At 37.8% G+C, this 19,481-nt stretch overlaps 1 long non-coding RNA gene across 1 annotated transcript in view; it reads left to right on the forward strand.

Moving 5' to 3' along the window:
• Positions 1 to 18,479, forward strand: part of LOC126930110 (uncharacterized) — a 153,131-nt gene extending 134,652 nt beyond the window's left edge. Inside the window, exons 3-5 of the long non-coding RNA XR_007717454.1 lie at positions 11,748 to 11,915; positions 17,854 to 17,974; positions 18,417 to 18,479. This is a non-coding gene — a long non-coding RNA (uncharacterized LOC126930110). The remainder of the gene's footprint in view (positions 1 to 11,747; positions 11,916 to 17,853; positions 17,975 to 18,416) is intronic.
• Positions 18,480 to 19,481: the final 1,002 nt, after the last annotated feature.

Here is a 19,481-nt window from a genome sequence, read left to right on the forward strand (position 1 = left end):
AATCAAATATCCTGGGAAGAATCTGACTGGTATGTTTGTTTATATGCTTATGGCCATAGCCAGGCAGGCTGGGCACTGTGGCTCATTAGACCTCATGAGATTGAGGAGGGATCCTGGACTGTGAAACAGAGGTCTGCTACAACAGAGAAAGGTCATGAAAAGTTTTGCTTTCTGCCTGTCTTCTGCAGACTTTACACTATTGTCCCCAAATCTTTCTGTTGCTTTTTGTGTACTTTCAAAAAACCGATTTTCATCTTTCTTGGTAATTTTTACAATATTTCCTTTATTCTCTTGGTATTAGTTTTCACTTGTTTTTATTATGTTTTCATTCTTCCATTCTTTAAAAATGGCATCTTTAAAATTGTTCTGTTTAAGAGCTGGTTGAGCTGTCGAAGTGGTTTCTTTACTGCCTCCCCCTCATCTTCCATGATTAGACTCTCAGATCAGTGTATTTAAAAGCCTAGTCTTTTTCTTCTCCGGTCTTTGCTTCTCTGGCTATGAGATCATATCTTCTTTCTGAACCTCTGGAAAGTTATCTTCTTCTACTTTGGAGCATATATATAACTTTGCTCAGGGTTCAGAGCTTCCAGACTGTGAGATTCTATTACTGGTAACCCCTCTCCTGGCAAAGGATTCTACCATTTTCATTTTGCCAATGACTACTTTCTCTGTTGGCCAGAATTATGTCCTAAGCTGTTCCCTTCATTACTTTTTCTGTCTTCTAAAAGATGAAGTTATTAGTATGATGTATCCCATGCTTTGCTCTTAGCTGATTGTGACTTCCTGGAGATGTTTAGATAAGCAGAATCTTCGTCAGTTCTGTATCTTGCCTCTGTGTCTGTGCCAGCTTTGTGATCAATGCTAGGACACGATTGCCTATTCTTTCTTCCCGGAATGGCTGTTTTACCAACCATCCCTAACCCTACCACCAACAATAATATCATTTTGGCAATCTTTCCTTTCATCTCTACCCAGATGCTCTTTATCATGGTGCTATCCCTGATTTTGGGGTTTTTGCAAAAGTATGTATCTTCTTGACACAGAGTGCCTACTCCCTTTGCACAATGTAGTACATTCCATGAAAGATGCTTCTTGTGAATTCTGTTTCACCAAGATGCAATGACGTTTATGTGGGGGTGTTCATTTCCTTGTGCAAACATCAAATTGTATTTTTGGCCTATTGATGTTCAAACAGCTAGGAACCTAAGTGCTATGTCCTTCTGCCTCTTAAATTATTTTCTGCTGTAAATCACTAAGTATATTATATACTGGTTTCATACTTTAGAATTTTACCTGGGTTTTTTCCCTCTTTCTTTTCCTCCACTATTTCAATTTTAAATCCTCTAAAACAAAACATGTACCCCAGTGAACACATTCTTCTCTCTGGGAAAATAGATCAAATCTTATTACAACCAGTGCAAAAGAAACAATTCTCATTTTTCTTTTTTTTTTGTATTGGGAATGTGTATTTTCAAATGACTTTTAGAACGACAGATTGGGTTTGCAAAATTCTTTTATAATGATTCTTGTCACCTATAATATGTTTGACTTGTGACTGGTTTTCAGTTTGACTAAATATACCACACCATGCTCCAAGTTATTCACATCTACAGAACATGTTCCATGTGGGGCTTTTAAGGACTCTTCTATCCTAAGGTCCGAAGAACTGTAGCTGGAGAAGTGGAAAATGGCTCACAGTAGTAAGTAATGGCTCACATAGCATAACCAGGACCTGATAGGTCTGAGGGCTCAGATAGAGAAAGTGCAGAAACCCAGAAGTGGTGGTGGAGGTTGTTCTGTTTCATGCCTTCTCTTGCCTCTGTCTCTGACATATACTGCTACCTTTGCCCTGCCCTCATGCTTGCTTCTGCCCGTATTTCTCCCACTCTTACCGCATCTCTGCTCCTTTGTTGTGAACCTTGGTTCAACTTTGGCGTATGCCTGACTTTGGCTCTGCCCCCACTTCTTTGCCTGTCTCAGGGCCTGCGCTTTTCCTGTGGCCAAAGGTCCTGGGGACAAAGGCATTCTGAATGTGATATGAGTTTCAGAGCAACATGCCTGAAGACAGCATTAAGTGTTTACCAGTTTCCTTTGCTCCTCCTGGGGTGGAGGTAAAGAAGGAGAGGAGAGGAAGAACTGGCATCAAACATTTAGAAGATAACTAAGAGGATCTCAAGCTGCCTTAGTTGAGTGCACCTCCTGAAGTGCAGATAAAATCAATATCAAGGATCAGACCGACCATCGGGATGAAAGTCCCATGGGAGAGGAACTAGAAATTTCATTGAGTAGGACTCAGCACAAGAGCTGTCCCAGCAACCTCATCTTGGGTAAGCCACTTACCATCTTTGAGCCTTTGTTTTATTATCTGTAAGTTGAGGACAATAATGCCTGTGGTGCCAGGTTGGGTCTCTGGCAAGCAGAACGTTAATTTGCTGAATTACTAGAGAAGGCTCTTGGTATCAACACCCATGACATCTAAGGAGGCAAAATCAGAATGGCATAGGGAAAAGTCAAAGTCGGGTTTGTCCTGCATTGATCTGAAATGCCTGGACCTTCATACTCCTGCCTCCATCAGTCATTGGATGAGGGCTACCTGGGAAGGATGTGGGGGGTGTGATCCTTGAAGGGCTGTCAGTTGAAGGATGCTTGCTGATGGCTCTCCCAGTAGAGTAGGAACAAAAGTCATTTCTTGAGGGGATCTGGGTAACATTTTCTGTGTGTTTCTTACCTATTAAACCTGGTTTTGTGAGAGAAACTAACTGTAAAACTTACTATAAATGTTTATTTTATAATTTATACCATGATCAAACATTTATTAAGAGTCTACTCTGTAATAGCTACTTGATATAAATAAAAATATTGAACCTTACTTTTTTCTTTTTCCTTTTTTTTTTTTTTTTTTTTTTTTTGATACTGAGTCTTGTTCTGTCGCCCAGGCTAGAGTGCAATGGTGTGATCTTGGCTCACTGCAACCTCCCGGGTTCAAGCGATTCTCATGCCTTAGTCTCCCAAATAGCTGGGACTACAGGCAAGCGCCACCAACCCAGCTAGTTTTTGTGTTTTTAGTAGAGTCAGGACTTCACCACTTTGGCCAGGCTGGTCTTGAACTCCTGGCCTCGTGATCTACTTGCCTTGGCCTCCCAAAGTGCTGGGATTACAGAAGTGAGCTAGGGTACCCAGCCTGACTTTTTTCTTTAATGTATGTTATTTCTTCTCTTAAAGTTGATAGTCTTTAGACCCATTGCAGTGATCTTCAAACAACATTGAAGGATCAGGGTCACAGAGAAATATATATTGATTACTATGTTCAACACTTTAGAAATGTGAACGTTTTCTGCATAAAGTTCTTCCTTGGCATTTTAACACCATAAACAGTAGAATATTTGTGGCAATTGTTAAGCAGGATAATTGCCAATACACAATTTTTAATCCACTATGACATAATTACAATAACAAAATTTACGTATTTTAGTACTTCTTGAAGAACAAAATTAAAAATAATTTTAAGTTAAAACATTCTTGAGGAATACATAAGTAGTGGTATAAAAACTGAGCCGCTGGAAAAAGAGAAAGGGAAATGCCATTTAATATGTTTTATTATCAACTGGGGAGCCAAAAATAAGTCATACGTAATGGAATTTCATTGTGTAGCAGTGGAATTTCCCCCAGAGTTTTATTAAAAGCTTTAACACAGTTTGAACTCCTCAGTGAAGTCAATGGCCTATCCAAGGTCTGAGTCAGCATTTTAAGTAAATATGCTAATTTTCTAGCTCAACAAAGGAAATGTTACTTTTAGTGCATTTCCAATTTAAAACAATCTTTTTATTACTTATAAACTACTCAGTGAAACCTAACTGAATGTTTCAACTGGTTATATTAAAATTTGCATTTCCTTAACAGTCTGAGAGTTGTTTACTTGTTGACTGATCACAGTGAGAAGATTAAATTAGTAGTCCATGAATTAATAAGAGGTGCATTAGATGTTGATACAAAGCTTAATACAAATCATAATAGTGATGATTTTGCATTTGTATCATTTTACACATTCAAAAGGATAAACCACACTCTTTAGTTGCTTTTTAAAACATTAGATATGTCTATGTATGCCAATGAAAGTGAAGAATAAGAAAATAGATCTAAAAAAGTAATTTTTCACTTGTCTATCATTATCCGTTCTTTGGAAACCCTGCAGGTGTAATAGAAAATTCTATAACCTTACTGTTCAGAGTGTGAACCTTGGATGAGAATAGGTGTCACTTGGTTGCGTGTTAGAAATGCTGGTTTTCAGGCCTTACACCAAACCTGCTACACTGGAATCTGTGTTTTATCAAAATACCTGGGTGATTTGTATTCACATTAAAGTTTGAGAAGAATTAAATCTGCAGTTCTTTCGTCTCTAACAAACTGAAGTTAAAATTCCATTTTTTTTTACATTATCCAAATAATTGCTTCTTCCCTTTAGTTATTTAGTTATACAAATAAATATAAGTATAACATATTCTGAGGCATAAAACTCCATACAGAAATGTGAGTCATTGAAGTTAATTTCTGTTTTAAATTCTGAGGAACTAAAGGTATAGGGTAGAATTAGGAAGCTTCTCTTTGAATACAAATGTTCGAGTTATCCAATTACAAAATATGATTAATAGGCCTAATTTTATTTTTGTATTTATTTGACCTTTTCCATTAGAATGATTTCCTAGAAATGTTAAATGGAGGGTTCAGGAAGCAAGCAAAGAAAACAATTCCCATCAAAAAACGTTATTTGACCACTGCTTACACAGAACAATCACCTTATGAATTATTTTCTCACTTCTTTGCATAAGTGAAATTTCAAAACAATGCTTTCCCCTACTCACTTCATTTCTGGCAGGTAGCATAAGAGGATTTGCAACCCTGCTTGGTTTATGATTCTCATATTATTGACTTTGCTCTGCAGATAGATGAAATAGGGCCTCAAATGCAGTGGATGTTGTGGTTAAAGCTGTTCTTATGTCATTTAGAGATTGTTTTTAGATTAAGGATCATTTGACCTTGAGTTACAGTGGTTGGTTTATTACCTGATCATGGTGCCTCCCGTAAGAGGTTGTCCAGTGCTTTCAGCCCATTACCTGCCTGTGCCATTCTAAAGCTTCTTGCTTCAGAAGATCTCTCAGCAGGGTTAGAACAAGGTAAAGAGCTTAAATAAACAAGCTATATTTATCAGCAATAAACAGCAGTCCCTGCAAATGTCCTACCCAGAAAATGCATGAAAATAGAACTGATTTTCTAAAATTATTTATTAGTATTATTGTGAGCAGATAGTACTCTACCATTGATAATAATAGAGACTTGTACAGCAGTTTCATGGCAGTCCCTATAAATGGATCAGAAAAGATGATTTTTTTTTTTTTTTTTTTTTTTTTTTTTTTTTTTGAGACAGAGTCTCACTCTGTTGCCCAGGCTGGAGTGCAGTGGTACTGTCTTGGCTCACTGCAACCTCTGTCTCCTGGGTTCAAGTGATTCTTGTGTCTCAGCCTCCTGTAGCTGGATCTACAGGCATGCACCACCGTGCCTGGCTAATTTTTGTATATTTAGTAGAGATGGAGTTTCATCACGTTGGCCAGGCTGGTCTCAAACTCCTGAGCTCAAGTGATCCACCTGGTTTGGCCTCCCAAAATGTTGGGATTACAGGCATGAGCCACCGTACTCCGCCAATGGTCTCTTTACATTAAAATAATTTAGTGAGTCTAAAACTTCACATGGTACATTCTGTAGTGAGAAAACCGCATAGAAGGAAGGATACCTATAGCAGCTTCAATAAGATGAAATAGATTAAGTTATATATGATTTGAAACAACAATGAGGAAAGTTGTAAGACTGAGAGGTCTTGTTTAGATGGCTCAAGTTAGGGATAATTTCAATGCAAAAACACTACAACTATGCCATCAAGGAGACCAAGATTGGTGGCAGGTGATAAGGAGGCAGTAAATAGAACAATGAACTTGGACCAGGAGAATGAAGTTTCTATGCAACTGCAGCTTATGTTAATAACAGGGCAATGTTTACACGTTGGCAATTAACCCTAAAATTTGGGTTGTTAAAATGTTGCAGCTTTTACTTTTCTTTGTCTGGGGCCTCCCCACATCCAATTGCTACCCTGTTACCTAACATAGTGCCTTACATAAGTGATTATTACATATTTGTTAATGACAATGAATTTTTAAGAATATTTTAGGAAATGATGGCCATAACATGACCTCGGATAGGGGCTTAATAATAGAGGCATCAAATCTCTTACTGAGTTCCGTGGTAAACTTAAAGCAGCAGCAGAGCTTTGATTGTATCACTTAAGAGTACGTTCACAGATCACAGATTCTCTCTCTCTCTCTCTTTCTCTCTTAAACACAATTGAGAAATGCCTGCAGCTCTGACAAAAAGACATAAGCCAAATGTAGATCAAAGAAACATCTAAGTATTGTATTTTCTTAGCCACTGGTACGAAATAGGGTATGATAATAGAGAGCAGTTTTATGTCTTACAGAAATAGAAAACTATTTTATATTTATTTTGGTCTCCATTCAAAGGCAATATTTTTAGATATTTCCATACCACCAAAGGACTTCTATCTCAACAACAGTGAATGGTAATGGACTTAAACAACAGGGTTCAAATTATTATAATAAAGTAAACCAGATTCATCTAGGCTATAAAAGTTAAAGACATAAAAATAGACTGGTCTTAATGTGTGACTCACCCTCAGGAGGGCATATGCTTTTCCAGTAGCAGTGATAGGTCTGACCAGATCCATTTCTACTCTCTTGCCCAGCAATAGTCCCTTGTGGCATTTGTGTTTACTGGGGCTTTGTGACAGGCAGTGTTTGACTGCTTTATGGGAAGTACAAGGGCAGGAAAGAAGTGGTAAGACCTATTTCTACAGGTATGGAGTGAACAATGAGATTATTATAATGGAGAAGAATCTTAAATGTAAATGTTATCTTTATTAAAATACAGGGAAGTTGAGTGACCATTACGAAGATAGCAATTCTGTAAAGCAATATATAATTGTGATTGCAGAACTTTGGAAATCAAATAAATGGCTTGTCTGATAACCACGTATTATTAGTTGCAAAATATTAGTCAAGTGGGCTGGGCGCAGTGGCTCACGCCTGTAATCCCAACACTTTGCGATGCCGAGGCGGGTGGATCACTTGAGGTCAGGAGTTCAAGACCAGCCTGGCCGACATGGTGAAACCCTGTCTCTACTAATAATACAAAAATTAGCCAGGTGTGGTGGTATACACCTGTAATCCTAGCTCCTTGGGAGGCTGAGGCACGAGAATCACTCGAACCCAGAAGGCAGAGGTCGCAATGAGCTGAAATCGTGCCACTGCACTCCAGCCTGGGCAAAAGAGTGAGACTCTGTCTCAAAAAAACAAACAAACAAAACAACAACAAAACCCAAACAGAAATGTATTATTCACAGTTCTGGAAGCTGGAAAGTCCAAGATCAAGGGACTGGCAGTTTCCATGGCTGGTGAAGGCCCACTTCTTTGTTCATAAAGAGCCATGTCCTAACACAGTAGAAAGAGTGAGGGATTTTTCTGAGATCTCTTTCATAAAGTGACTAATTGCATTTATGAGAGTGCCACCTTCATGACCTAATCACTTTCCAAAGGTCCTGCCTCCTGATATTCTCATATTCAGGGTTTGAATTTCAACATACAAGTTTAGGGGAGGGGAACACAAACATACAACTGTATGTCCATTGAAGAATATGAGCAGAAGTGAGGGTTTCCCCTGTCCATCAGTGAACCTTCTCCACCTTCTCTTTTGCCATCTATTGGCTGGAAATAAAAGATTCCTAGGCCCCAGAAGATGGTGCAGCTATGGGATGGGAGGAGCCTCGGAACCTGAATCACTCCCTGGAAGGCTACCCTTCTAACACCTGCACTGAAATATTGTATGAACGAGGACATATTTCTATAGTGTTAAACCACTAAAACTTTTTGAATTGTTTATTAGAGTAGCCATTATTATATCAAGAGAGTGTGTGTTCAGATTTTAAGTAAATTTTAATCCACAAATAAAGGGATCTTGACCTCTTTAAACCAAACCTTATTGAAAATCCTCAAAATCAAGTATTCTTGATAGAAGTTATGACAATAAGCACAATTTCGGTATAATTTACACTTCACTTATTTGGTAGGCGCTTATCCTATGATTTTCCCATGTGAAGAATCTTTATGCTTCAACTGTGGGAATATTAGAATGAAATATTCAGATGTCTTTTCACTGTGAACCTTTCCTCCTTTTTTAGAATTGTGAAGTATACAGGCTAATGGCCCTGGAAAAGCCACCTTTGAAATAGACTAAAGATGATGACTGGATGAACAAGATTTGAATAATGTTTTCTAATGTGCTTTTATACTCCTTAGTGGAAAAACCTGAATGAGAAACAAAATTGTTTGTGGCCTGGCTGGTGAGGCAGGGGCCCCTTTGAAATGTGAATTAATCCTTTCAAACGTGAGGGTCTATTTATCCTGTAATCTATGTTTAGGGTCAATATTTTTTATTTCACACATTATAAAAGATGCTTAGTAAAATCATGAGAAAAAAATTTTAAAGTCTAATAAAAAGTACAAAAAAATGTGTTTCTGTCTGATAAATCAGAGATGCCATTTACATTTACATTTTGCTGGATCTTTTTCTCTGTATTAAAGTGTGTTTACTTTTCTGGCTTGTTTTAATTCTGTTTATTTTAAATGTTAATAATCTCATGCTAATATTGTAACAATGCAAACAATAAAGAAGTACATGTAATACAAAGAAAAAGTCTCTCTTCACTTTGCCCAGCCCCACTACTCTGTACAGAGTAAACCCTTTTTCTTATTTAAAGTGTGACCTTCCAGATATGTCCTTTTGCATTTAGGCATTTATATATATTTGTCCATGTAGATAATTTCAAATGTAATTTATATATGATATATAGATAGGATATATAAATGGATGTATATGTGTAGGTGTATATGTCCATATATATGATATATATGCAAATACATGTTATGTTTTTGTACTTAACGTTATATTTAGAGAGCTTTTCTGTGTAATGAAACACACTTAATAAAAATGTAGTTCTTCACACAGCCATTTCGTAATTCATTAAATTATGACATAGTAATAGGACAATTTAAAAAAATATTTTAAAATTTAACATTGCTATGGACATGCATCTTTGATTACCTGTTTCAAACAAATTTCTGAATTAAAATAGATAGGTTGAAGAATATAAACTGTTTCGTGACTATTGATGTAAATGTTTTCCTCTATTTTAATAAACATATCTCCCAAATAAATACATGCATCTTTAATATTTCTTGATTTTACAAATCTGGATATCAGAACAGAGAAAAAATTTCCTTTTTATCTTTCAGTCTGAGAATCTATCTACCGGAAAGCATCATGAATCAGAAATGTCACAGTCACTGGCTCTCAGCCTTTTCTGCACATTGCAGTCCTCAGGGAATTATTAACAAATAATGCTGGCTCCCACCCTTCAGATATTCTGATTTAATTGGGATGGGTGCAACCCGGACACTGGGATTTTAAAAAGCTCCCTTGGTAATTCTAATTTGCAGCAAAGTTTGGAAACCGCCCTCATAGAGCATTCAACCATTGGAAGATACCCAGACACATGTGGCCAAGAGGTCAAATGAAGGTCACTGGACAGATTTCTATGCTTGTTATTTAGAATAAGAACTATTTCTTCTGGTAGTGAAAACATTGCTGATAGAAATGCTGCTGATAGTATTCAAAACTACTCATCACCTTGACTCTCAAAATAAATCCAACTAGAAAAATAGGATTGACCTAACCTAATACTGTAATACTCTAAAGCACTAGATTGTAAAAGCATCTTCCCCAACGACTGCTGGAGAGTTTGGAAAAAAGCCTCCCCTTTTTGCAAATTGATTTTTGTCTTGGCTGTAGTGTTTGCTTGTTTAAGAATTAATGACTTGATTTGGAAAGAAATAGCTTCCTGTATGGCCCAGATTAAGAATAGCCCTCTTTACTCTGCCAGAAATTGTGTACAAATGCTAGCATGTAAACAGTGCAACCCGTGACATTTTTTTTACACTCAAACAGGCAAGGTGACACACATGGCTTACGGGCTAAAAGAAACATGAGAGCTGTAACTCAGTTACAATCGGAAGTGCTAAATTTCCCTTGGGACCATAAGGAAAGCTTCCTGCTCTTTGTAGATTGGCCTATTATTGGAATACATTTGCCCACAGTTAATCCTCAAAGTAATTAAATGGAAGGAAGCAATTAAATCACCAAGAAAAAAGTGGCTGCTGCATCTGAAGCATTCAGACAGAGTAAGATTGTTGGTTAGTCATGAACATTAGTTAAGGAATCATCTGCCAGTTAACCTGGGCTACTAAATGTGTGTGTGTGTGTGTGTGTGTGTGTGTGTGTGTGTGTGTGTAAAAGCAAATGTGTTGAAATATGAAGTAAATCTCTAGTCTGACTAAGAACAGGAATTTTAAAAGTCACAGATCCTTTGGTAGAATTATGGCAAACATATATTTTACATAGTCCTTAGCCAATTTAGTAAAGCAGTATTATGTTTTCACTCCAATGACTATAAATGGAAAAAATTATTTAATTGAACTGAACTGAAAGTAGAACAAACAAATACTAACATGGCTTTGGTAAATGTTAGTTTTATCATGCCACTTCCATTTTTAGTGGATTCAGGAAACCTGGTTGTTAATCTTACTGTTTTCTTATTACTCAATGTTGGGCAAGTTACTTGACCTTTTAGAATTTCCGCAAAATAAAGGGATAGGGCTGTAGGATTTTTAGGTTTCTTCTGGCTCTAAAAAGCTATTGGTCTAAGAAAAAATAGAAAAACACAACCAGAAATCACATGTGAAATTATTAAAATTCAAAATATTATCAAAATAAACATGAGTGGAAAATAAAAGATACATAATGGAATATGTTACATACATATCTGTAACCCTCACAAAATGAGATTCCATGTTCTTCAAGAACTTTGTGCTATGAACAGGAATCCAAAGCAGTATCAATGAAAATCATCTAAAGATATCCATTGTTCTGTGCCTCTCTGCATTTCTCGATGATTTCATGCATTGAAAGTGCATTACATTTTCATGATTTCATGCATTTAAATGAAGTAGTTCTAAACAGTTACCAAAAATTGTCCTTTTAAAGTAACGATCTGTACTTATAAAATAACTTTAAGACAGATGCACAAAATTAGATAATGAGTCTTGTCTTGGTGACAACAAGAAAATAAAGTGTCTGCTCTTTGGAGATGGAGTGCATCAGCTCTTTTAGGCCATCTGTGCATTGTTAGGAACTTCTCTCTTGCAATACTCTGAAAAAAAATTAGAATGGTTCTCTCATTGCAAAATGATCTGATTGTCCTATCCTGGCTTGGTTGTTTTGGCCTAATTAACCATCAGGGTAGATGGTTGCATACTTGATTTGCTCATGGTGATTGAGGATATGTGGGTGGGCAGAATTATTCAATTGACTAGAATACTGTTAACTTTTTATGCATCTATTTAATTTTAACAAACATTAACTGAGCTCCCACTATCCATATTATATACCAGGGCCACAAAGTTATGTAACCTCAAATGCTTCTTCTTTAGTAACTAATGGTAAAGAGTTAAGTTGAGGGACAAAAATAATTATATAAACTATAATAATAATGTTATTCTATATTCTACTAGGATTAAAATCAAGTTGTTTTGGGACAGACAGCAGAGGATGAAGAAACTTATTTTGACTGAAGTCATTGGATGAGACATGGCTGTGGACAAATTCAGAGAAGATATATTTAAGAAGAACCTTACACTTATGTCAGAATTTTTAATCACCAGAGATCGGCAAAGGCAAAGGTGTGATGTGAAAGGACATGGGATGTCTGGGAAACAGGGAACAGCTCAGAGGTCTGGATCATAAACGGGATTGATGGACATGATAAATAATGGAGTAGAGTGAGACAGAAAAGGGTGTTGGAGCCAGAGTTTGAAGGACCTTGACTTTGTTGCTAGAGAAAATTGTTGAAAAGGGTCAAAATGAGAGTGTGTGTTGGCCACTATTAGCTGCCCTAAGTGTTATAAGAAAGAAATGAGGTTAGGCAAGAATAGGCTGATATTAAAGCAAAGTTAGAAGGAAATGGGGAGAAAACAGAGGTCTTATGAGGGCTAGCAAAGTTGAGTGCTTTCATATCTCAAATAGTGAGAGAGGAAACTGAGAAACAGTTTGGGCAACAGAGGTCCAATGAGGCTTTTCATTCAAAGAAAAACCTCAGCCTTATGCTAACATTCCACTTAGAGAAATTTTCGTTTCAGATAAGCTAAAGATAGCTGCCATTAATGTATGAAAGAGAATAACAAGAAAGTGAGATAGCAAAGAAATACACAGATGCGAAGAAATATATAGGCTTTAGAATTATATGGAAGAAAGAATTGTTAGGCCACTAGTATTTGGAAGGGACTGAAAGCAAACAGATCAGAAGCTTACTAAGTTTTTATGTGAATTGTGCTGCTAAAAATTCATGAGATTAAAGCAAAAAAAAAAAGACTTTGATTTTTTCAAACCTGAATACAAACTATGGGTTCAATGTTTGCCCTAGCAGGAAGTTCCTACAAAGACTAAAATTATCAAAGAAGGCATATTCCCAAAAGCCTATCTTATATGTAGCCATGGAGGATAATGGACAAGGAAGAATCTTCCAGAGATGGTGGATCCAGGGCCAATGGAGAACAATGGATAAGAGAGTTCTTCTCAGAGAATAAAATCAATCTAATCTAGGATGTTTCCTTACTCCAGGGCAAAGGGTTTTCCTGCCCACCCAGCAGAATTTCAGAATTGCTAGGAACTGGTGACTGCTGTGTGTGTTTCACTCTTTCATTTTCCAAAAGTGAATTTTTATTGCAACTATCCTTCCCCTGTTCCACCATTCAGAGATTATTTTTTAGAATATAAATTGCTGGTCCATAAAATCCTCTCTCAGACCTAAGGGAAAATACTGCATCTGGCCCAGGGATCTTCAACTTTGAGCTGATTAGAATGATTGGATGCATTGCTAGGTTGTCTTCTCTGGGGAGAGAGTTAATGTTTGAAATAAAGAGTGAAATATCCACTTGGTGACAAAGGGTAGATAATTGCAGAGACTGCTATATGTTCCCGAAAACAAATCCTCTTTTCTTCCTAGGCATAGAGACTATTTCTCAGATGTCCTTGTCAAGGCGAGAGAATGTGGGCAGATTTATTTCACTCCTGATCCTTAACAAATTTTCATGTAATCTTCTACTTCCTCTCTCATATATTGCCTGTCTCTCATTAAGTATCTCCCATTTTCCGGTTAAATGGAAGGGACTCTGAGGACTTAGAGAAGATAGAGACACCAAATGGAAAAAACCTGGGTTCCTAAACGATGGAATGTAACAATCTTGAAAAGCCAGTCAGCTGCTGATTAGACGTAAAAGGGAAAGAAAGAAACTGCTCTTATGTAAAACCACTATGATTTCTGTGTTTTTCTGTTGTAGCAGAAGTTACATTGACTAGACATACATACAAAAGTTCATGTTTGGTGGACTAGGTGAGGAGGAGTTCACAGGCCAGAGTGAAGTACCGCACAATAAATCACTAATAATGAATTCTGTGGCCTGGACTATGGTCACACCTGGGCTCCCTCAGGTGGCTATATTTAGGTGGTGGGTTGATTGGTGGATAGGTTTAACTATGATGGTTGAGTTGATGGTGTGTCTCCATCTATGTTGTCTTTCATCCTCAAGGCACCTATATTGGGGCTTTCGGAACCTGGTGGTACCAGAGTTCCAAGAGGGTGAGAGGAAGTTGCAGGGACTCTTGAGACCTTGCTTGAAAATAGTGCAACATTATTTCTGATGCAATGTATTGGCCAAAGGAAATCAGGTAGTCTGGCCAGATTTGGGAAGTAGCGAAACAGACTCTGCCTTTTTGATGAAGAATTTGAAGAATTTGTGACTATTTTTTATCATCTACGAATCCTTATAAAAGTACTCAGAATATAGTAAGTGCTCAATAAATGGTTGTCGAATTGCATGCATGAATGGAGAAAGTAGGTTGGAGTCCTGAAAAAGAAGATAACATATTGGCAATGCTGCTATTGAAAGTGGAAAAAGGAACCAATCATGGATAAGTAAAAGAATTGCTGAGCAACACGGATGGTCCAGCTGAGCTTGAAAATTGTAAATTTGTTTTTCCGCCAATTTTCTCCAATTGCATTTGGTAGTTTGGGAGCAAGCCCACAGAAACAGATGGTTGGGTTGATCCAGGTTAGGGATTAGTACTCTGCAAACTAGCAGTAGTGGGAGGTTGAGTCTGCCCAACTTGGTTCTGTGCCTTCTCAGCTCTCTGCTCACTCAGGAGCTGGCCACTCCATGGAATACTCTGCATCCTAAATGTCCTCACTCATTCTGGTCCACTGTCTGATACCAAAACTCCATGTTGGATTACAAAGTAAGTTAATTGAGATTGTGAGCTAGGTGGTTCAGGACTGAAGTGAAGTACAGATAAACACACACACATACGCACACAGACACACGCGCGCACACACGCACACACACTCTCTTAGGAATTCCATTTGCATTTCTTGGAGGACATATGGGGATCTGATTTTTGCATTTTTTTCTTTCCTTTTCAATTCTCCAGGCTACTGCTGGAGCCTTGTACTTCCCACCCTACCATTCCCTGCTATCAATCCAGCCCTCAAGAAGAGCAGTCCTATTCATAATGCTCCTACTAATTTTCCCCAGTTCTTTCTCCTGGCTCGTTATACCCTTCCTTTCATTCTGTATCATAAAAGTCTTAAGACTGACTGGCAGAGTCAGGTTTCTCTCCAAAGGTGGGGAAGAGGGTGAAAAGGGCAAATGTGAGAGTTAGCTGAAAAATTGACAGTTACCAGGTCTTTTTGGCAACTAAGGGAGTGCTGAAAACCATGACTCCTTCTACCTTATTTTTCTAGATTTTTACCACTCAGACTAATTTTATCTTCTTTCACTGTACTTGATATTTTGAACCCGTATTTACTTTCTTGGTCTTCCTTGCCCAAGATGAATGACCAATTTCCCTTTGTTCCATGGCTCATAGACAATTTCTGTTTTGCCTAGGATTCTTAGCCTCAGGGAAAGCCCTGTCTCTACACAATCATTTCCTCCTTTCCTAATCAGCATTCCTATGCAGGGGAAGACCGACAGGAGGAGGCAAGTAAACCAAAGAATCAAGATTTAGTGCTTGGATATAAGACAGTGAAACAGAGGAGGTCAAGGAATTGGGTGCTTAGATGATTTTTCAGTGTTGGTGGTGGAGCTGCCTAAGATGATGGGGGAGAATACAGAAGAGAATAACTATGATGTGGTTTGGCTGTGTGCCCACCCAAGTCTCATCTTAAATTATAGCTACCATAATCCCCATATGTCATGGGAGAGACCCAGTGGGACGTAACTGAATCACGAAGGCAGGTTTTTCCTGTACTGTTCTTGTGATAGTGAACAAGTCTCTTGAGATCTGATGGTTTTATAAAGGGAGCCTGTTCTCTTGCCTGCCACCATGGAAGGTGTGCTTTTGTTCCTCTTTCACCTTTTGCCATGATTGTGAGGCCTCCCTAGCCACATGGAACTGTGAGTCCATTATGCCTCTTTTTTTCTTAAGACTTTTTTCAACGTCTTGGGTATGTCTTTATTGGCAGTGTGAAAATGGACTACTACAACTATAAACCAATTAACAAGAGAATATATGGGGCTGCACTGAATGTTGGTAGATGGTGGATAGAGTGGATGGAAGCAATGCCGATGAATGGAGAGTTTCAAGGAAGTGACAAGACAGTGGATCAGAGGCATGGAAACAGCTGTGGGGAGGCAGGAGGAGCATGCTGTGCCTCCTTGATGTGACAGGCTGAGTGGATACTAGGGAGCAGCACTGCTCCCTAGTATCTGAAGTTACAGCATCTGCAAAAAGTTAAGTGGAGTCAGTAATCTCAGTTTGTACTTTCAGGCTGTAGATTTCAGGATAACAGGAAAAAGATATCCTCAGTTGTAAGAAAGTTACCTTGTTAGCTGTTTTGAGACTCCAAAGTGAATCTTTTAGTATAATTCCTTAATTCATTCTTGTATCAAATAGTTATTGGCCAGGAACAAAACAGAGTGCTTAAATATAAGGATGAATAAAATAAGATCTGCCATTAAGCAGCTCACAGTCTTTTTAAGGCAAAAGGAAAACAGACAGGTAACTTAAAACAAATTGTAAGTTGTATGATAGCAGTGAGCACGGTTCTATGGAACGCCGAGTAGAGTCGTCCTACCAGAATAGGGGGTAGGAGGTAGACTCAGAAAAGGAAGCCTGAGCTGTGTCTTTAAATATGAGTTAATGAGGTAAAAGAGTGTGTGTGTGTGTGTGTGTGTGTGTGTGTGTGTGTGTGTGTGTGTGTGTGTGTGTGTGTTAGAGAGAGGCAGGAGTTTGAGGTCCAGGAGCAAAAGGGATTATATTAACTATATTTCAATTTCACTCCATTCTGGGTAGTCACAGTCTAAATAGTTGAATCAGGTTTAATTGAATCTCCAATGTGAAGAGACTTTCCATTATTTCCTTTCATAAGAGAAGTGGAGCCAAGCCGAAGCTCACACTTTGGCAACTGATCCTGTGTAAACTGTATTGTTCCCTGAACTAACCCTCTCTTGAGGCTGGGAAGACACTTGTGCTGTTGACTCGATTTGATCAAAGGACAGCTTGAAGGAAACCAGTATCAACAAACCTCTCTTTGGGCTGTCGGAAATAGTGTTTCCATTTTATTTATTTGAAAGAATCTTGTGTCTTAAATCTTGGGACAGGCCATTTGAGAGTTGTCTGATGATTGTGCAAGTTGTTTTAAAAAACCTCACAAGAAATGATTGGTTTACCTTTCTATTTTAGTGCTAACCAGATATGGATGGCAAATAATAGCACCACTGTATAGTAGACATTTTGGTGGGAAAATGCTGTTCACAAGAGGAACCTTGGCTGGTCATGATATTCTGGTCAACTTGGATTGTTAAGAAGATAACTTATGTGACTAGCACATTCCCGAAACTGCAAGACTCTTCTTCCCACATTCAAACTTCCAGAATGAATTTTGTTGCTTGCAGTGGGTAGCACTGCTTGTGCTCAGTTACTTATGGCCCCCAAAAATAGAGAACAGGAGATAACAAATGCTTTATCTGATGTTCACTATAATTTGAGCATTTGCAAAGTAGTTCTAGTTCTTGGATATAGCAGTTGATGGGACACTAGAGTTGAATTCGTGACATCATAACTACTTAGAAAGAATGAAAGAGGGGAAATGGATAAGAATTTTATAAGGAACCAGTTTCTCAGTTGTCAGTATTTTCCTTTATAAAGATAAAAAAATGACCATTCAACTTTGAAAAGCAAGTGTTTTATCTTTCATGGGCTTGGTTAGGTGAGTAGAGAGAATTCCAGTTGAAATGGACAGACAGAGAGCCAAGGAATTTTAATAAAAATCTGGGATCTTTTCATGTGAAGCAGATCTGAGTCAAGGTAGTTCTGCCCTCAAGAATCTGTTACAGTAATCATTTCCTTTGGGACTTAAAAAAAGGACTATTGACATTTGCTCCCTCTAGGTACCTATAAAAGAGTTCCAGCTACATAGAAGGGCTGTGATACTTTCAGTTAAGCAAGGAAGAAGTTGTAAATGTGGGCAATATAATGTTATAGGTTTCACTAAAATTTCTATTATTTATTCCATCAGCTGGTTGCTTTTTAGTGAGCACCTATTATGTGCTTTCTTGTTAGGAGCAGAGGATACAGTAATGAAGAATAAAGTATCTACTTTCTTGAAAATCTGAGTCTATCAGGGAGAGAGATAGCACTCCAATAGTGGATTAATTGTGATTATGAACATCTACTATAATGGGTAAGTACAGGATCGAGGAGCCTGTGCAATAGGGTAAAGGAAAAGTAGGGGATGGGATGATCTGAGAAGTAAGCACCTAAGTAAAGATATTTGTACATGCAAAGGGCCTGGGGTAGAAAGGGATTTAGTCCTTTGGTAGAATTGAATGAAGGCTTGTGTGGCTGGAGAAAGGGAGAGAAGAAGCATGGGAGAGATTGGCAAAATGTCAGTTTGGAGAGATATGGAGGGACAAAATCATGCTGGGCATCACAATCTTGCAGAAAGGAAGGGGGAGTAGTTGAAAGGCTTTAAGCAGGCGAGCAACATGATAAACAGTACAGCTTAATGGGATTTTAATAAAGCATTATATTGTTGATTATAGAAGTAAGTTTCCTTTGGGGCTTTTTTCTTTAATTGAAGACATAGTTTTTCAATTTAATTTTTATTCTAATTTCTTTTGCAGATAGTAGAGAAGATAATTTGTATGTAATTGAAGGACCACATTCTTCTTAGCTTGAAGTCATTGTGATAGGTAAGAATTTATAAATAGCAAATCTGCTGGATTTAGTTATCTGTCATATTGGAATTTAGAAGTGGCAGATCTCTTATCAGTGACCAAATACCAAATAACGGAAATGTAACCTGATAATTTTTAAATCAAAAATACCCTGATATGTAACCGTGGTATAACTGAGGTGAATATCAAAATGTGTTTGCCATGTAGAAAAATAAAAAACATAACAGATTTTTCAGTTCTAAAAGAGAAGTGAAATTTCTAAAGGCTAATAATGTTACCTGAACACCTGGTTCAGACAACTAGCAATGGGGACTCAATGCAAATGAACAGGGAGGTCTTATAGAAAGGGGCTTCATACTAGATTAAACAAAGGCAGTCCAAACTCTAATATATATAAAGGATTTGTTGTCGCAATGGTAGTAACACCCAAGTCGAAATTTTCTAGGACAGTCTTGTTATAAAATACTCTCTTACATTTTAGATACATTGATGCTTTCTAGGCAACCACGTCTCCCTCTTGTTTTAAGAAATAGGTCTAGTGGAATCAGGATTCTAATTTCTTCTTTGCTGTCACTACCTAGAATCTCCTCCTCCCCTCCTCCTTATCTTCCTCCTCCTCCTCCTCTTCCTCCTTCTCCTCCTCCTTCTTCTCTCCTTCCTTCTATCTCATCTTGATAACCTGAACTCCAATCCCCAGGATGCCAATCCATTAGTTAAATGTCCAGCACAACTTGCCTTTGTTTTGTCACTGAAGGTAACTCTTTCCTTTAGTCTTTTAGCCTTTCCAAGTCTGGCTATACAAATTCATGAATGGCTATGATTGTGTCAGAGGGATTAAAAACACCAAAAAAGATGAAGACTATAGGTTGAAGGAATTTTATTCCTGGTTTTCTTAATATTACTACTAGTTAAATATCTTAGAGAATGTCAGTCGTACCATGAATTTAATTTGGGGTTGCAAAAGAAAGTGGAAAATGATTCACCTGGGTTTCCTTTTGTGATGTTCCAGGG

Source organism: Macaca thibetana, chromosome 11, assembly GCF_024542745.1.
Source record: "Macaca thibetana thibetana isolate TM-01 chromosome 11, ASM2454274v1, whole genome shotgun sequence".
In the NCBI taxonomy this organism is placed as follows: domain Eukaryota; kingdom Metazoa; phylum Chordata; class Mammalia; order Primates; family Cercopithecidae; genus Macaca; species Macaca thibetana.